At 40.1% G+C, this 19,335-nt stretch overlaps 1 protein-coding gene across 3 annotated transcripts in view; it reads right to left on the bottom strand.

The window, feature by feature from the left end:
* Positions 1-19,335, bottom strand: part of cnih3 (cornichon family AMPA receptor auxiliary protein 3) — a 126,468-nt gene that overhangs the window by 25,091 nt on the left and 82,042 nt on the right. The gene's annotated exons all lie outside the window — the stretch shown is intronic.

Raw genomic sequence — 19,335 nt, 5'->3', positions numbered from 1 at the left:
TTTTTTCTTCTTCATGCCAACACCAATCAGTCAGTTCATGATGTAGCAGCTAAAGTTCATGTGTGTTCACGTAGCTGTAGAAGTAACACCTCTCATTACGCACACATTTAATCAGTTGGCAAGACTAGTTTAGGATTAATGAAGACTGGCTTTTGTAGTTTGATCATGTCATTTAAAATTATTATGTGTTAGATCAAGTTTGAAACTTGTGGAGGCTTTAAAGGAGAGGAAATCAGCAAATAAATCTCAGTGGGCGTGGCTAATTTGATATCATCAATCAATCATGCTAACATGTTGAGCAGTCCTCATTGATGAATCACACACAATATGTTGTGGATCTGATGATACATCATGGAGATAGAGCTGTTATATTTTAGGGACACAGTAGATCCAAATTTCAGTGTAATACAATAGAGCTGTTACCAAAGATCATTCATCTCCAGTTTTAAGCAGATCGGATGATGCATATGTGATTTAGAGCCAAAAGTATGCCAATGGCTAGATATTGAAATGCGCCACATTGCCACGTCCAAATTGTCTGGTCAACATTTACTGTTCAGAGAGGGACTCAACATGACCTCATTCTGCGTAATCAAACCTGCTAGAGTCAGACTGTAAAAGAAGGACATCAGCCAGTGAAACATGTGACCTTCTGTTGTAAGTGGGTGCCAAGTGGGTAGACCAAATTAAACCATCATGTTATCTGTCTCTGTGGACAGTTTTATGTTGATTAAGTGAAGGGGATTAAATATGGACTATCCAAATTGAAACGCACTTCCTGTTCTCAGGGGGCTCGGCTTTGATGATGTGAGCATTTGACCATGGAATATTGTTCAGGGCCCAATGTGGATCAATTCCAGAAGGTTTTGTGTCTCTGTGACTTTACTTGTAGGGCCTATAACAATTTCGTCCTTTATGGCGAGAAGGCTATAACAATTTCGTCTTTTATGGCGAGAAGGTAAGGTAAGGTAAGTTTATTTATATAGCGCTTTTCAGCAACGAGACACTCAAATCGCTTTACATACAATTACAATACAATCACAAAGCAAATAAACAAAGATACAGACACCGAAAAACAAATCAAATGATAAAATCAAACAACAGAGATAATTTTAAAAAGTAAAATAAAATAAAATAAAGAGAATAGAATGATGGACATGACAATGAAAGGAAAATTGGACTGAAAACACAATTAATCATGCCTAAATGGCACAGTCAAAGGCCACTCTAAACAAATAAGTTTCTAATCTTGATTTAAAGCAACTTAGAGTTTCGGCGCTTTTACAGTTTTCTGGCAGTTTATTCCAGATTAGTGGAGCATGAGAACTAAAAGCTGCTTCTCCATGTTTAGTTCTGGTTTTGGGTATGCAGAGTAGGTCTGGGTGGTTGATACACTGACAAGTCTATAATGTATTTTGGTGCTAAGCCATTCAGTGATTTATAGACTAACAGAAGTATTTTAAAGTCTATTCTCTGAGCTACAGGGAGCCAGTGTAGGGACTTTAGAACCGGGGTGATGTGCTCCACTTTCTTAGTTCTAGTGAGGACGCGGGCAGCAGCGTTCTGAATCAACTGCAGCTGTCTGATTGACTTTTTAGGCAGACCTGTGAAGACACCATTGCAGTAATCAATTCTACTAAAGATGAACGCATGAATTAGTTTTTCAAGGTCCTGCTGAGACATTAGTCCTTTAATCCTGGAGATGTTCTTTAGGTGATAGAAGGCCGACATAGTTACTACCTTTATGTGTCTCTGAAGGTTCAGGTCTGAGTCCATCACTACACCCGGGTTTCAAGCCTGACTGGTGGTTTCTAGCTGTATTAACTGAAGCTGTGTGCTAACTTTTAAACGCTCTTCCTTTGGTCCAAAGATTATTACTTCAGTTTTGTTTTGATTCAGCTGAAGAAAATTTAGGCCCATCCATGCATTGATTTCTTCTAAGCATTTACCCAGCGCTTGAATGGGTTCATGGTCACCTGGTGACATCGTAACGTATAGCTGTGTGTCGTCTGCATAGTTATGATAACTTACATTGTTGTTTGTTAAAATCTGAGTTAGGGGGAGCATGTAGATATTGAATAGGAGGGGCCCTAAGATGGACCCTTGGGTGATTTTTGTGCTCTCTGATGTAAAGTTACCTACTGACACAAAAAAGTCCCTGTCCTTCAAGTAGGATTTAAACCAGTTGAGTGCTGTACCAGAAAGGCCGACTCAGTTTTCCAGGCTCTCTAATAAAATGGAGTGATCAACAGTGTTGAATGCTGCACTAAGGTCCAATAATACCAGCACTGTGGTTCTTCCACAGTTTGCATTTATACGGATGTCATTGAACACCTTGACAAGAGCAGTCTCTGTACTGTGGTGAGCACGGAAGCCTGACTGGAAGACATCGAAGCGGCTGGTTATTGTTAGGAAGTTGTTTAACTGTTGAAACATAGCTTTTTCAATAATCTTACTGATGAAGGGGAGGTTTGATATAGGCCTATAGTTCTGCAGTAGCAGCTTGTCCAAGTTGCTCTTTTTCAATAGAGGTTTGATAATTGCTGTTTTTAGGGCCTGGGGGAAAACACCTGACAAAAGGGACGTGTTTATTATTTGAGTTAAATCAGATGTTATTACAGGCAAAGCTGTGGGTAAAAGATCAAGACAGCAGGTGGAAGAGCTTAGTTGCTGTACGATTTCTTCTACAATTTTGCAGTTTATTTGGTGAAATTGGAAAATTTTGTCAAAATCGGTTCTAGTTGGAGACAACATTGGTACTGGAGTTGATGTGGATGTGCTGACTGCCCCTCTGATCTTTTGGGTTTTTTCAGTAAAGAATTTAGCAAATTCATTGCAGGCCCTGGTAGAGTGGAGTTTAGATGCTACAGTTACAGGAGGGTTTGTTAACCTGTCGACCGTGGCAAATAATGCACGAGCATTGCTAATGTTTTTGCAGATGATTTCAGAAAAGAAGGATTCCCTTGCATTTTTCAGTTGTAGGTTATATCTGTATAGTCTCTCTTTATAGATAATATAGTGAACCTGGAGTCCAGTCTTTCGCCACCTGCGTTCAGCTTTTCAACACTCCTTTTTTTCACTTCTAACTGGTGGAGCACTTCTCCATGGAGACATTTTCTTCCCGGAAACGACTTTCACTTTAATTGGAGGAATTGAATCAATGATGTCCAAGATTTTAGAATGAAAGTTATCTACCAGCTCATCTACAGTGTTACAGGGCAAAGTGGAGGTAGAAGAGTAAATCTGGTTAAAAGTATCAGCAGCACCTTCCTTAAAGATGCGTTTTCTCATCATGTCTCTTTGGCAAACTGAGTCATTGCAGATGATGCTTTCAAAAATAACAGAAAAGTGGTCAGATAAGGCAACATCAGTTACAGACACCTTGGAAATGTTTAGACCCTTAGTGATGATCAAGTCCAAAATATGTCCCTGTTTGTGCATTTGCTCTTTAACATGTTGAGTCAAACCAAAATTTCTAAGAGTGTCACATAGATCTATTGCACTTCTGTCTTCAGGATTGTCCATGTGAATGTTGAAGTCTCCCACAATAATTAAGCAGTCATAATTAACACATATCACAGATAAAAGTTCATTAAAATCGCTGATAAAGTTTGTTTAGGACTTAGGAGGCCTGTAAATATTCAAGAACATGATTCGGACAGGGCTCTTTACCCGGAGAGCCAAATATTCAAAAGAGTCAAATTTGCCGAGAAATACTTTTTTACACTCTAATAAATCTTTAAACAAAGTGGCCACCCCTCCAACTTTTCTTCGTTGTCTGCTCTCACAAAGAAAATTGTAGTTCGGAGGCGTCGCCTCTATCAGAATGGGAGCTTCATTAAATTCATGTAACCATGTTTCTGTTAAAAACATAACATCAAGTTTGTGGTCAGTAATGGAGTCATTGATTAAAAATTATTTTCCTGTCAGTGATCTAATGTTCAGTAAAGCCAGTTTATATGACTTAGTTGCTGATATTAACTCTGTGTCTGGTTGTACCTGACAGTTCATGGCTTTTGTTGATTGTTTATTACTGTCTCTTATCCTTTTGGCTTTGCTCTTTCTGTCACGTATAAGCACAGAGACTTTACAACTATTATACACTATCTCCTATTAAGGGCCCAAGTTTTTTCTGGACATGCTCATTTCTGATAGAGTTACCACTGGGGCCCAGACTGTATCACAGAGAAGTGATTTGAAGGTCCTGATTAGGAGGAAATAGATTAGGAGGTGGTGGAGGTCTGCGGCATTTGGAAGATGTTGGTTTAGTAGCAGGGCCTCGGCCACGAGGGGTGTTGAATGGAGAAGAGGTCAGAGCCATTTGGGTCCCGATTTTAAGAGCTCCTTTCATGTTATCACAATCCAGTAAAGCAAAAAGCGGGCTCAGTGGGGAGATGGGAGAGCTCTGTGCGGTCTGGGTCGGGATCTGGGGTTAGGGGGGTTTACCGGGGGTGTCAGTCTGGGTCTGGGTTTGGGGGATAGGGGTATAATGGGGGGGGTCCACTTCTCCTGTGGATTTCGACAGGGAGACCTTTTGTGATGACCTGTCTTTCTCAGCCAACTGGCTGATTGTTTCTGCTGGAGCTGTTGGAGGCAGCGTTATCATTGTTGTTGATACTCCATGTTCTCTGCTGAAGGTCGAAGCTGCTGGCGGATTATTTACTGAATAGAAGAGATTAGATGTGAGACGTCTGGCTCCTGGCTTGTTCAAACAGAAGCCATCTTGCTTGAAGAGTTGTCTTTTTTCCCAAAAAGTATTAAAGTTGTCGATGAAGTTCACAGGTGTGGTGGCACATGTTTTTTCCAACCACTTATTAATCTTCAGAAGTCTGAAAAAAACCTAATCTCCACAGAAAATCGGCTTAAAGGGTCCACTGAGAAACACCTTGATGTTGAGACCTCCAACAATATTAAGAAGACGAGTGAAATCCTCCTTCAGTCTTTCTGATTTTTTCTTAGCCACGTCATCCATGGCTCCACAGTGTATAATAAGGTTTTCTAGAGACGGACGCTTTTCTGTGATTGCAAGAATATTCTCTGAGATATCAGAGACCACGTTACTGGTACCAACCATAACTTCTGTGTTTTTCTTGTTGCAGACGTTTTTAATCCCATCCATAGCTGTGTTGCCCACTATTAGGGTTCTTGGTCTGGTGGGGTACGTTTTCTCTGGCAATTTAGGAGAAGACTGTTTAGAATGAAGGTTGTTCTCAAACCTTTTATTGATCTCAGAAGATGGATAGTTTTCCTGGTTTTCATTCTGTAGTGGGGCAAATCTGTTTTGGAGGGGAATTCCTTTATTTCCAGCTGTCTCACTCCTATCAGTTGTTGTGACAGCCGCTCGCTGTCGAAGTCTCCTTTTCCCAGGGGAAACAGGGGCATTTCTCTGTAATTCTGGCCATTCTAATTTATTTAACTGCCGGGATCTTCCAGTGAGTCGTCCACCTTGATTTTTTTGGGCACGCGCCTAAAACATGCCAAGGGTGTCTGCCGGTAGGTTTATTCTCAGTGTTCTGATTGCCGGCTGAGTTGTTGAGCTGGCTGTCACTTTTTGGGATCACAGGCAGAGTTGAATCATCGTTGTACCCCATATTCACCTCCACATTCACTTCTAGTTGATGGATTTTCATCTCCAAAACAGCCAATTTCTGTAAAAGTTTGTCGAAGTCCTCTGTGGTGAAGGGAGGCATTTTGTGCTGATTAGCTGGCATTAACTTGTCCTGCTTTCGAGTTCGATTATAAAAACATCAAAGTCCTTTGAAAAAATAAAAAAATCAAATAATAATAATAATCCTTGGGAGTCGCTGGTAAGAAGTTGTTTTAGTCCAATATTTCCGTAATTTTGGCTAAGAGATCAAAAGTTAGGCGTAAAAGAATGCAAGCAAGCAGGGAGCTTAGGAGAAAAGCGTCTGAGCAGGCATAGAGGCGGAAGTGGAAAAAGAAGTGAGATTTTGAGGCTTGGCCACGCCCACATGCTTTCATGTAGCAAAAAGCTTTTGATAACTTTTGATTCCCAATGCCTTGACAGTATACTGCATGATTTTGAAGACTTTAAGTCAAAAGCTTCTTCAGATTCGAAGTGTGAAAACGAGAGATATTCAAAATGGCCGACTTCCTGTGGGGTTTGGGCAATGGGTCCAAGGTGTAGAGCCTGAGAAGTTAACAAATTTATGTACCAAATTTTCTAATCCTCGTGCATGGCTTGGGGCTGGTTGTTGTAGTCCTCGGACAAAGCATGTCTTGGGATTGCTGGATATCTTTTGGGGGCTGGATAAATATCAATCATATTGTATTTGGTGCCGATCAGATAAAAAAATGTGGAAATAGGAGCCAACCGTAAGGCCATGATGTGACGTCGGATTATGCCACGCCGCCACGGCCACACCCTCCAGCCAAACCTCTTAGTACTGGAGACCTACTTAGAAAATCAAAAAAGCGATGGTGGAGCTGAGCTGGATAATGTTTCTCCCTGGGCTATCGTTGCAGTGGCGGTGATGTGGTGTGTTTGCGTGGTTGCAGGGTTGTGGTGGGGATGCTGCCCCGGGTGCTTGCCGCTGACCGAGGACTTCTTGCCAGGTGAGTTTGTCTCATCTTGGTGTGGGGTCGGGGGTTCTGTTGTGGGCGTGGTGCTCTGTGGTGTCTGCCCTGTTGTATCTGTGGGCGGGGGTCGGGATAGCGTTACCCCAGGCCCTTGCCTTGCCGTTGCGGCACGCTGTATGGTGGAGGAAGGGTGCGGCGGGGTTGCTGACCAAATTTCAAACCGTTCGATCAAAATTTCTAGGAGGGGTTCGATAAAATATAGAGGCTATAAACGGCAAATTTGGGGTAAAATCGCAAATTCAATCCAAGATGGCCAACATGGGTGCAAGAGAGTTTTAGGCAGGTCTCGGGGAGTCCTACAAGTGTACCAAATTTCGTACTTGAGGAGGCTGTTTTGAAAATTTCAGGGGTGCGTTGTTCAAACATTTTTATCGAGACTTTTGCGAAACCTTTAAAATACGTAATTTTACACCAGGATTAACAGGTGTGCAAAATTTGTTGAGTGAATATGTTTAGGCCAATTTAGGCCAAAAAGCCAATTCATTTGCAGGTGAAAAATATTAATGAACATTTGAATTACAAAAAGCCTTTGCAGCGCTTAGCTGTTTGGGCCTAATAGAATAAAATGAAAATAAAATAGCTTATGTACAATCAATAGTGGAGGGGATTGTGCTAAAGTGACAATGACTGCATGTATTTGCAAATACAGAGGTTATTACATGAGTTATTATGCAACTGGGGATGAAGGACCTGTGGTAGCGCTCCTTCCTGCATTGAGGGTGTCTCAGTTGGCCACTGAAGGAGCTGCTCAGCTCCTCTACAGTGCGGTGCAGTGGGTGAGAGGTTATGTCCATGATGGATGTGAGCTTGGCTAACATCCTCCTCTCACCCATCACCTCCACAGAGTCAAGTGGGCAGCCCAGGACAGAGCTGGCCCTCCTAATCAGCTTGTTCAGTCTGTTCCTGTCCCGCTCTGTGCTGCCTGGGGCCCAGCAGACAACAGCGTAGGGAATAGCAGAGACTACCACAGAGTCATAAAAAGTCCTGAGCAAAGGCCAACACACTCCAAAGGACCTCAGTCTCCTCAGAATATGGAGGCGACTCTGGCTCTTCATCTACAGGGTATTGGTGTTATGGGACCAGTCCAGTTTATTGTTGAGGTTAACATCTAGGTCATTTAAACTGTCCACTGACTCAATGTCTTCCCACTGGGTTTTATTGGTGAGTGAGGTGGTTTCCTTCTCCTAAAGTCGATCACCTTCTCCTACGTCTTACTAGTGTTCAAGCGCAGGTGATTGCCCTCTACCAGCCCACATAGTCCATGATGACCGACCGGTAGTCTAGCTCGTTCTTCTCAGACACACAGCCCACAATGGCTGAGCCGTCAAATAACTTCTGGAGTAGACAACTGTCCTTGTTCTAGGTGAAGTCCGCATATTAACGTGTGAAAAGAAATGGTGACAGGACAGTTCCCTGTGGGGCCCCAGTGCTGCAGACTACCATCTCACACTCACAGCTGTGCAGCCTCATGTGCTGTGGCCAGTCAGAAAGATAATCAATGTTTCAAGCAGCAAGGTCTCCGTGCAGCCCAAGGAGTTGGTTGTGTGTAGACAATGAGGTCCCTGTTAAATCCATATGGGTTTTCCAGTGTGGACTCAAAGAGTGCCGAAAACAGGAAAAAGCAAAAAACAAGAATAATAAAAGTGGGGGAGGCAGAGCCGATATAACATGCTGCTTTTCACACGGCGCCATCTTGAATACATCTTGTTCACAACATGTTTGTAAGTACTGATTTTGTATGATTTGCCAAGTAAAAAAAGCATTCCAAACATGTTTTACCAAATCCATAGTGTTCCTTTTTTTCACATTGGAAAGTAGCTTCTACCAGAAAAAAGCTCCATAACTCACAATAACCAATCATAAGTATCCACCTAAACAGAATAACCAATAGGCATTTAAGAGTGTTGTTTGTCCTAAATACTTTTTCACTAAATATTAGGGTTTGGAAAACAGTTTAATTACCTGTTAGTAAAATAATACTTTTTCATTTGCTGTTTGGTTTTTCTTACTTAAACACCAAAAGCTGCTAGGGAGATGGTGGCAATCATCTTTAAAGACAAAGCTGAATTTACTGATCAACAACTAGTGAAAAGGTTCAATATAAAAGCTTGTCTTTCACCCCACTTGAGTTTGTGTGGCTAAGGTTGCTTGGTTTGCAAAATATTAAAACAGCTGAATAACCCAAATGTCCACTGAATTCTGCAGCAACCTTTTTCACCAAAGTAGTTAATGCCATTCACAAAGAAAGCCACTTCTGTGCTCATTCATATTTAACAGCACATCGGCCAACACATTGTGTTTGCCTGGCCTTGAACATTGCAGCGTATGCTACCGTGAAGAGGCCGGGGCTCAGATGCATTATTCAGATAGCTACATGCTCCCTAATAACACTAAACACACTTTAAACTGAAACATCTCTTCAAGTGCAGGAGAGCAGAAAACTGCAGCTTTGATGAAAACTAAATACGCTTATATGCCTTCACATACATAGTCAGTGCTGTGAAAAAGGATTGACCCCTTACAGATTTTCTTCTTTTTTTGCAATACTTAAATGCTTCAAATTATTGAAAGAAATGTTGATAATGATAAAAATTTCACTAACCACAACCAGGCCTGATTACTCTCTAAAACTTCTCTGACAGCACAATGTAGGCTCAAACATTCAAAAAAATAACACCTAATGCACCGCTGTTAGAGGAAAAATGTTACAAAGCCATTTCTAAGTCTTGTGAATCCCACTGGTACCTAATTTGATTACATGCAGTTACTGTGTGCAGTTTAGCAATAAAAATCACGCTTCTTTATATAACTGATGTCCTGAAGAAGCAGATTTCAACATGGGTGTATTTTTAACAACACACTTATTGTGGGGCTATTATTACTGTGACATGCAGTCACAGCCGTACAGATGTCTAAAAAGATCTGCAAAGAAGTTATAAATTTTTATCATTCTCACAATAAATACCACAAAATATCATGGAAAAACTTTAAGTCCATATCACTCATCCCTAGTTCAAAAACCCTCTGATGTAGCTGAATTTAAAACATTCCACAAAGCAGAGTGGGCCTAAACTTGGCCACTGTAATGCAATTAGGTTATCGCAGAGGGTTGATATAAATGGCTGCTGTCTAAGGTGGCACAACTATGTATTAGCTTTAGGATGCAATTATTCTTTCCACATAGGGCCAGGTTGGTGTGAATAGATTTTTGGCTGAATAAATTATGTCTTTTTTTTTAAAACTGCATTTTGGATTAACAGGTTATCTTTGTCAGATTATAGCATTTGTCTGAAACCCAAGGAATCTGTAAGGAAGGCAGAACACACCATTGCGTCATGCATGCAGACCATTGATAAATCCACCAATCCACCAACTGTCTCTTTTAAGATAGTTCTACTGGGTCTACTGCAAGTGAGACATTAGAACCTCCTAATAAGAAAGTCCAAAGTTAACTTTTTGCAAAGATGCATCCACAGTTTGTAACCAACACACTTTTCAAATGTGCAACAAGATTTTGCTAATCAAGGCCACTGATTTGTTGATCATCAGCTAGTGACCCTATCTGTAAAAGTGGGAGTTTTGACCTTTTGCTGATCTGAAGTATATAGATGCGTGTTAACACAATGTCAGGGATGAAAGACGTCAGCAATGACCGTAGGCACACAATTCTCCCTGCCTATCAGTTTGGGAAGGGTAATAAGTCCATTTCCCAACAATTTAAAGTCCATCATTCTACAGTAAGAAAGACTGTTACCAAGTGAAAATTGTAAAGGCCAGTATAGCTGCCAATCCAGAAGTGAATGCCATATGTCAAAGATCAGACCCTGCAATGCATAGAGAAATAGAAAAAAGCCTAAGGGTCAGGATCTGTGCTTTGTCTGTTTGTTTGGTGCTTTTACTGTGCTTAGCCCGTAGATGGGGTGGAACCTGGAGGAGAGGTGACAGCAACTCACTGCCAGAGTGTTGTCCCTTAGTGGTACAGCTCAAGCCACATTACCTTGTCTTGTTCCTTGCCTTGACTCTTAGTAATTTGTATTTGTTACCTTGCAGGATTACCAGAACCTGACCTTGTCTTTTCGTATGGAACTCTGCCTGGATCTACCACTTCTGGAAAGAAGCTATCTAGCTCCATGAACAAAGACTCAAACTTCTTGGACCTCACTAATTGGCAGCCTCCTGAATTCTTCGCTCCTTGGATACCATTCAAGAACCCTGTCCACCCTCCTCCTTCCACTGCACCTACTTCTGAAAAACCCTGGACCATCTTATCATCCTGACACTCCATTATCCACCTTCATCTGTCTCACGGGTAAACAACTATTTGGTCTCTCCCCTCCTCACCCTCTGGCGGATCATTCCTTCAACCGAGTAAGGCTGAATTATTATTCTTTAGTTTTGACCCTGAGTATTCCCTGGTTACCAGCCAGTTTATTTTTACAGTTGGTTTCCCGGTTCCAGTTTCCCTGCCCACATCACTGCACTGTAAATAAACACTTTACCGTAAAACTCTGTCTCCTTAATTGCTTTCTGCATGTGGGTCAAATCCGTTAAAGCAAAATGACAATAAGAGCTCAGTCTCAGTCTCTGCAGGGCTCAATTAGCATGTTAAAGTTTATGACAGTGAATCAGGGTCCCCATCTTCAATACATTTTCACTGCGGGCTTTATTGTCGTTATACTGTATTTGTTTGTTTTAAACTTTTTTCTGAGATTTTAGATTCCACCTAAAACATTGGAATAAATAGTACTGTCCTGATCTACAACACAAAAAATATATTTGGTTTCGAGATGGGACCAGATTTATTAATCTATGGAAAATGGCGAAAGCTAATTTCTAAACTATTTTAACATGGTTAATGTATAAAAATGGATTGCACACAACAAACAAATCTTATTGTGCTATACAGACAATTGCACAATCTTGAGACTGTTGCAACATAATTGTTTCCTGACATGACTGATGAAAAGTAAAGACAGATTTATGTGTACTAAAATCCGTTCTTATGGCCATTATATTTTTGATTCCTCCCTTCTCTTTCGATTCGGCTCTTTAAAGAAACCTGCATAATATGAGCTACAACATTTAATTTCCCTTTGGGATGAATAAAGTATTTTTTAATTGATTTGAATTTATCTCGTTCATTTTATTCATCCAGACAGTATACTTTTGACATCCTTCTCTGTTCAGTGAAAATCATCTGTGCTTGTTCCCTTCCGCGAGCTCTTTTTTTTTTTTTTCCTGTCATTACCCCTGTGCCGAGGCAAACAGCTCCCAGACCTCTGACTGCATATCACAATCCAACATGGTAAATGAGAGCTTCTGCCCACGCTCCTTTTAGAGCCCAAGTGGAACCCGACAGTTCTGCCACCACTCGCCCTCAACCTCTTCAGGTCCAATTAGTGAGGCCACCCACCATGGAGCACGCTCCCTCACAGCTGAGAGGGAGGCAGCCAGAGATCTTTTTTAATTGCGACTTTTTCAGCCCGTTCCACTCAGAGGGACGTGGGGGTAAGAATATTGGGTCGCAGAGCAACGGTCTGCAGCTAATGAGGGACATAAATAAACAGAGGCATGAAAAGATGAAGGTAAAGATGCAGCTGAGCAAACACAGTACCCTTCTCCATCCCCATCCCTCACACTGACTCCTGCTTTGTCTGTCACCTGAAGGTGCAGCTCACAGAGAAGCAGCAAAGAGATGGTCGCCCTCTCATTATCCACTTTTCCACCAGAAGCCCTGGGATTTAAAGCCCCATGCTTTTTTTTTTTACCTGGGTAGAATGAATTCTTGGGAATTTGGGTGTCATTTTTTCCATTTCTCAGAAAGGCCACGGCCTGTTTGTTCTACTACACCTTTAGTTCATTGGTAGGTGGTAAAACAACCAAAGCCTGACTAAGAAGCAGTATTATTTTTTCAAACTTTTATGAACAAAACAGAACATGGCACACATGAAGTTGACAAAAAGAACATAGAAAGGAATACTAAGAAAGAAAAGACACAACTTGAGTTTACTCTTAAACATAAAATCCCAGCGGTTTGACAACTTTCAAACACACAAATTTTATTAACAGATTATTAAAATGTTACAAAAGGTACACGTTTTTAAGGGTTTTTTTATTCTTGATGTCCATTGTTGAAAAATATAAGGCTTTATTTACTAACTTAATTCAGTGAAATTTGGTTTACAATTGGGGAACCTGAATTTATTAATATAAAATTTGGACAATAAAATTAGCAGGTTAATAACATAAAATTGAGAACCTAGTATTCTGTCAACACCCTATTGTCTTCACAAAAAGTTAAATTTACATTTATGTTACATAATAAAGGCTCTATATTGTTGTTATTATAAATATGAATATATAATTTAATGTTTAATATTAATACTTTAATATTTTATTAAATAATATTGCGGTCTGTTAAGGGTTGTCCTGTGAATACCAGCGTTGGTATTAGGACAAAATTGAAAGGGATGAGCCAAGCTCTGACATTACTGAACAGCAAAATGCTGTACACACACGGAATGAATTCCCCCAATTTCTTAAAAGATAAGAATTTATTAACAAAAATAAGTCAACTCAAAGTCAAACATATTTCAATCAACAAACTCTTTGCTATGCTAAAACAACCCAGCTAAACTACCAAGCAAAACAAAAGAATAAGGAAGACCAATAATATAGAATGTTGGGACCCACAGCCATGGATTTCAACATTAAACTCCGGTACGGACATTTCTGGAACTTTCAAAATAAAGGGCATTAACCTTCTTCCGGCACAACCAGGAAACGGGATAACTGCGGACTTCCTGTGATGCCACTACCCGAATAAAAGCACAGCTGTTGCTACATCCGCCCTCTTCCACACCGGTGACCATCGGGATAGGAGGGGAACAAAGCGCGCTAATGTCTTTTGCTGGCAAAAAGACAAACTCTTCAACTGGATCCAAGGAAGCCATACGATCATCGATCATATGCAAAGATAAGTACGGATGAAATACTGTCTGTGTATCCGGTATTTTCATTCATGAAAGGGGATAATTAAGGTACAAGCATTGCTTGACTGTCTCTCCGAGCCCCCGCAGACGCAAACGGTGTTCGAGAGAAGCCCCTGCAAAGATGCGGTCTCCCAGTCTGGAAGGAAGACAGCAGAGACCGCAGCGGACAGGACGGGCCGCCCAGCTACAGCTAACCCTTTTGTTCACACAATGAACGCACCTTCTGATCGTGAAAAGCTGAGGAGGTTAGCGGGAAGCTAACCCTTTTGTTCACAGAACGAACGCACCTTCTGATCGTGAGAAGCTGAAGAGGTTAGCGGGAAGCTAATCCTTTGTTCACTGTGGATACCTTCTTCAAACTTCATCGCCCCTTGGACAACATTTCCTCACCATGTTAAGAGGTTAGGTTTGGGCAGATTAAAAGTTAGGATGAAATAATCTGAACGTTTTCATTTATGAAGTTTGTTTTTGTGAAACTCGCCTATCTTAGTGCTAGCAGGCTATTTGCAGCACACGTGCCGGTTTGTGTTCTTTGTATGTTTTTAAAGTTAAGACAAACTTTATTTAAAGGGTGATTTTTAAACAGAACATTAATCATAACGCGCCGTCCGCGCTTATGCATTTTAACCCTTATATTAACCAAGGTATTTTAAAGGTATGTGTTTGTTTCTGGTGCTAAGCTATCCGCTTCTTTGTTAGCTCAACTGCTAACCGGTAAGAACACGTGCTTGCTACTAAAGAGTATTCAACAGAAAGGTTGTTGGTTTTCAAGCTAGTGAGTAATAGTCCCTGAACATCATTTACTAGATTTGATAACTAAGTAAGCGCCATTATGCCCATTTCTCCAGAAAGATTTGGCTCGTTTCCAAAATATCCCCTTAATAATATTTCTTCAAATATTATTTGAATAAATAAAGGCAGCTAATTAGACACCGTTGAGAATTAGTCATCCAGAAGGTTGGTTTTATTCAGCAGATCATTCTTTAAATATTATTTCATTAAAATAATATTTTATCTGATCTTGCATTGTGAAGGGTTGTCTAAATGTTGCTGATTATTTCCTAAGTTGGTTCCAAGACTAACTTAACTTCATTTCCAGATTCTTCAAACATAAACATTGCATGGTAATGTTGCATCACTCTTTTGGTCAACATTTCCAATCATCTTTAATCAACTTGTTTATATTGTACATAGCCCATTAATCCTCCCTATTCTTTAATTCTGCTTGGTAGTTTAGTTGGATTGTTTTAGCGTAGCAAAGAGTTTATTGATTGAAATATGTTTGACTTTGAGTTGACTTATTTTTGTTAATACATTTTTGTATTTTAAGAAATTGTGTGAATTCATTCCATGTGTGTGCAGAGTTTATGCTGTTCAATAATGTCAGAACTCGTCTCACACCTTTCCATTTTGTCCTAATACCATCGCCTTACTGGGCTGGTATTCACAAGACAACCCTTAACAGACCGAAATAGTATTTGATAAAATATTAATATTAAATATTAAATAATATTCTCAGATTCATAATCACAACAACAATATAAACAAGTGAATAAAATATGGTAGAAAACCATGACCAAAAGAGTGATGCAATATTACCATGCAATGTTATTTATGTTTGAGAACCAAGGATTATCTTGAAGAATCTGGAAGTGAAGTTAAGTTAGTCATGTAACTAATCTAGGCAATAATTAGTATACCTTCAAACAATCATTCACTATGCAAGATCAGATAAAACATTATTTTAATAAAATAAAATTTTAAAGAATTATTTGCTGAATAAAATCAACCTTCTGGATGACAAATTCTCAATGGTGTTTATTTAGCTGCCTTTATTTAGTAAAATAATATTTAAGGAAATATTATTTTGAATAAGAACCAAACCTTTTGGATAAATGGATTTTAATGGTGTTTAATTAGTTATCACATTTAGTAAAACAATATTTAGGGAAATATTATTTCCTAGATTGGATACTAACAACCTTTCTTGGTAAATGATCTTCAGCTGACTCATAAAGTGGGCGAGCACGTGTTCTGAGCCGTTAGCGGTTGGAGCTAACAAAAGATGCTAATAGCTTGTCATCAGAATCAAACACATACCTTTAAAATACCACTAATAAAAGGGTTGAAATGCATAAGCGTGGACGGCGCGTTATGGCCGATCTTCTGTGTTTAAAAACTACCCTTTAAATAAAGTTTGTCTTAACTTTAAAAACACAACACAGTACACATCCTTAGCTCAGTGCAAGTCTGCTAGCACTTACTGTAGCTGAGTTTCTCAACGCAAACAAAAACAAACGTCATTAAACGAACATTATTGAGATTATTTAACTCTAAACTAATCTTCTCTGCCCAAACACTACCTCTTACGTGAACCGTGCTGAGGAGAAGTTGTCCTGGGCTTTAAGGAAAACATCCATGTGTGGGAAAACAAAGGGTTGGCTTGCAGCTAACCTCCGTAGCTGTGGGGAAGAGCTTTTAGCTGGTCCGGCCAAACCGTACGACAAAGGCACGTTCGGCTCCTTGAGTGGCCGCCAAGCGGCAGGGTAGCTCCCGCTACCTGGACGTGCACCAAGGAAGGCAAGCGATACCATCCCGACCTTCTTTTCCAGGCCGTGGGGAAATCTGCTTCGATTAGGGCTGGTTCTGCAGGCCTCAGAAAAAAAAGTCACGCTTGTCTCATTACACCCTTTATATAAATGAATGCCGGATACTTAAACAGCAAATAATTATTAAACTTTATTGCATATGATCGCACGATCGTATGACACTCTTGGATCCAATTTGATTTTGCCAGCAAGAAAACATATGCACTGTTTGGTGCCTCTCCTGTCTGGCTCCCATCTGGAATCCACATGTTTGTTGGAACACGGGGGTTTTATTCAAACAGTGACGTCACAGGAAGTCCACTGTTACTCCTGTTCCTGTTCCTGGCTGAGCTGGAAGTAGGTTAATGCGATTTATGTTGAAAGTTCCAGAAAAGTTCTTACTAGCCTTTAATATTGTAACCCATGACTGAGGTCCCAACAAAAGGTAGTGGTTATTTGGATACAACCTATAAGGCATTTTTCAGGTCATCAGTTTACACATCTTCAATTCTAAATGAGTCACAGTATTCAAGTTTGCATCTTAATTTTCTACTACTATACTATTTATACCAATCAGGTAAACTCATATCAGATATATACAGCACAAACAAATGTGTATTTTTTATGTTCCAGGAAAGTGAAATAGCTCTGTTTGATTATTAAGGGGTACTACAATAAAAATATTTTTCCTACAGAACTGTGGAGGAACAGTTTATAAATAACTTAAAATATCAAAGGTTTCTGGGAAAAAATATTATATCTTATATTCTTGTAGTGGCAGTTAGTCCCCATATACCTACTAAACACTTAATATTAATTTTCATTCGCCACCAACAGATTAACTGATAATGCAAGAGTGCCTGGCCAAGGTCAGGCAGCGGTTAGTGTGGAAGTCCCACTCCAGAAGTTCCATTGCATCTTATCTTATCTTAGCAGCCAGACCTGTTGAATCTAAGAAATCTGAGTGTCACTTACTATGTACCCCTGTTTTTAATAGTGCAGAGCTCCAGAGATGTAGGGTTTAGGAGGTACTGCGTGCATCTGTGTCAGAACAGTGTCAGCTACCAGCTCATCTTATTACATACCTGATGTGCACCTGACCTGATTAGACTAGAACTTCAAGGCATTATGGTCAAAAAATTGCTAGCTGAATTAGATAGAAAATAAGTAGGACTGTCCTGCTGTTGGAGCCACTTCAAGCATTTAGTCTCCTGAGGACAGTGAATCGGCACACAGAGCATCTGCATGATGTAGAATGAGATAATGTAACGGTATTATCAGATCATTGCTACGACAGTGAACAGTTTCGAGACACTGGTTCCTCTATGAGGTATATATGGCATCTCTAAGATGCAACGCTCATTCTACCAAAATTTTTAATATGTCCAAAACCTTTATAATGGCCTATATATACTATAAATATTAGACACATAGGCAATGCTAGAATAGTATTTACTTAAAACTGTCTATTTTCATACAATATTGAAATGCAAGATAAATACACAATTGTGTAACTGGAGTATTAATTTTATTTTGTCAACTTAATTGGTAAACTTGTTTTGTTTTTATCATTGTTTCACCAGGCAGTCCTGTTGATGTTTCATGTACAAAAACAAGACATTTTGTCTAAAAATGTGATCAAACCTTTCACTTTATTATTAAAGGTAAACTAATTATCAACATTTGGAGTTTATAGTATTGGGGTAATAGGAGAAATCCAATTTAGAAATTGAGCTTGCAGGCAAAAGTACCGTATTTTCCGCACTATAAGGCGCACTTAAAAACCTTTAATTTTTTCAAAAAATGACTGCTCCTTGTAATCTGGAGCGCCTTATATATGGATCAATTGGTTAATTGGTTGATCCATACTAGTTGTACACGGCGCTCTGTCAAAATGTTTCAGTACGACTGGTAAACTACAAAGCCGCACCGCTTGCAGCATTACGGCTACCGTAGTCAGGGGTGTCGCCGAAGTAATAGCGGTAAACACCTGTACTGTGCTTACTCCTAGTCCAACACCACTTGTGTGTGTATAACGTTTGAATGTACTGTTGCAGGAATTGCCTGAACTATATGTGATTAGAAGCTCAGTGTGTGGGGTGTATGTTTCGTGTGTGTGTATGGAAGATGTTGACATTACTCCTCCGGACAGAGGTGGCGCTGTGTGCTGCCGTAGCTGAGAATCAAGAGTGAAGGAGTGACGTCGGTATTATTGTGTGTGTGGGGTGGGTAGAGACGGCGACCGGAGCAGCGGTGTATGAGTCTGTAAGCCCTGTGTTTTTATGTGCTGCAAAGTCATTAAAAAGAACCCCGAATCTCGTCAACAACTCAGTCTTTTGATGCTGTTTCTTCATGCTCAACTCAGCAACGTATGAGTGAGGGAGTTAACCCCGAGGAAACTAGTAACTTCGGCCCTGGAGAAAGCGTCTCCCCTGTGTCATCAGACTACGGTCAGGGGACAGAAACAGGAAAGGTTAACAGTACTAACGTTTGATTTAGTGCATCAAACTGTTTCTTTTACGTGTTTACTGAATCAGGGAAAAGTTCCCTTTCACGTTTTAACTAACGTTTGATTTCAACTTCAACTTCATAGATTCCAATGCATTCCTAACGTGCGGTTGGCTCTATTCAATAGAATTCTACGTAGAGGAGACCTTACCATGAGAGTGAATGGAGTTATCAGAATGCTGGTTTGTAGTGTATTAATAAAGTTTGACTGACTGACTTATCTGACTGTTTTGTTGACATTCTCTTTAGCACAGCTCCATCTAGTGGATGCATAACGCAACCCCAGTCAAACGTTTGACTGCAGTAGCTTCCATTCTATGCGCCTTATAATCCGGTGCGCCCTATATATGAAAAAAGTTCTAAAATAGGCCATTCATTGAAGGTGCGCCTTATAATCCGGTGCGCCTTATAGTGTAGAAAATACGGTAATTAAAAGACCTATTTATGGCTTTTTTCTTAACCCATTTTTGAGCAAATGTTTTTATTTTTATTTTTCACCTCTATATACTTCTGTTTAAAGCCAGAATGGCTGAGGCTCAGTGGGAAGGCTAGTCAACTGACAAGTGGAAGATTATAAATTCGATTCCAATTTTCTCTACCACTTGCTCTTGAGCAAGGGACTTGTGCCCAAGTTACTTACTGAATTG

This window comes from Girardinichthys multiradiatus, chromosome 15, assembly GCF_021462225.1.
Source record: "Girardinichthys multiradiatus isolate DD_20200921_A chromosome 15, DD_fGirMul_XY1, whole genome shotgun sequence".
Taxonomy (NCBI): Eukaryota; Metazoa; Chordata; class Actinopteri; order Cyprinodontiformes; family Goodeidae; genus Girardinichthys; species Girardinichthys multiradiatus.
This window is presented reverse-complemented; position numbering and strand designations above follow the sequence as displayed.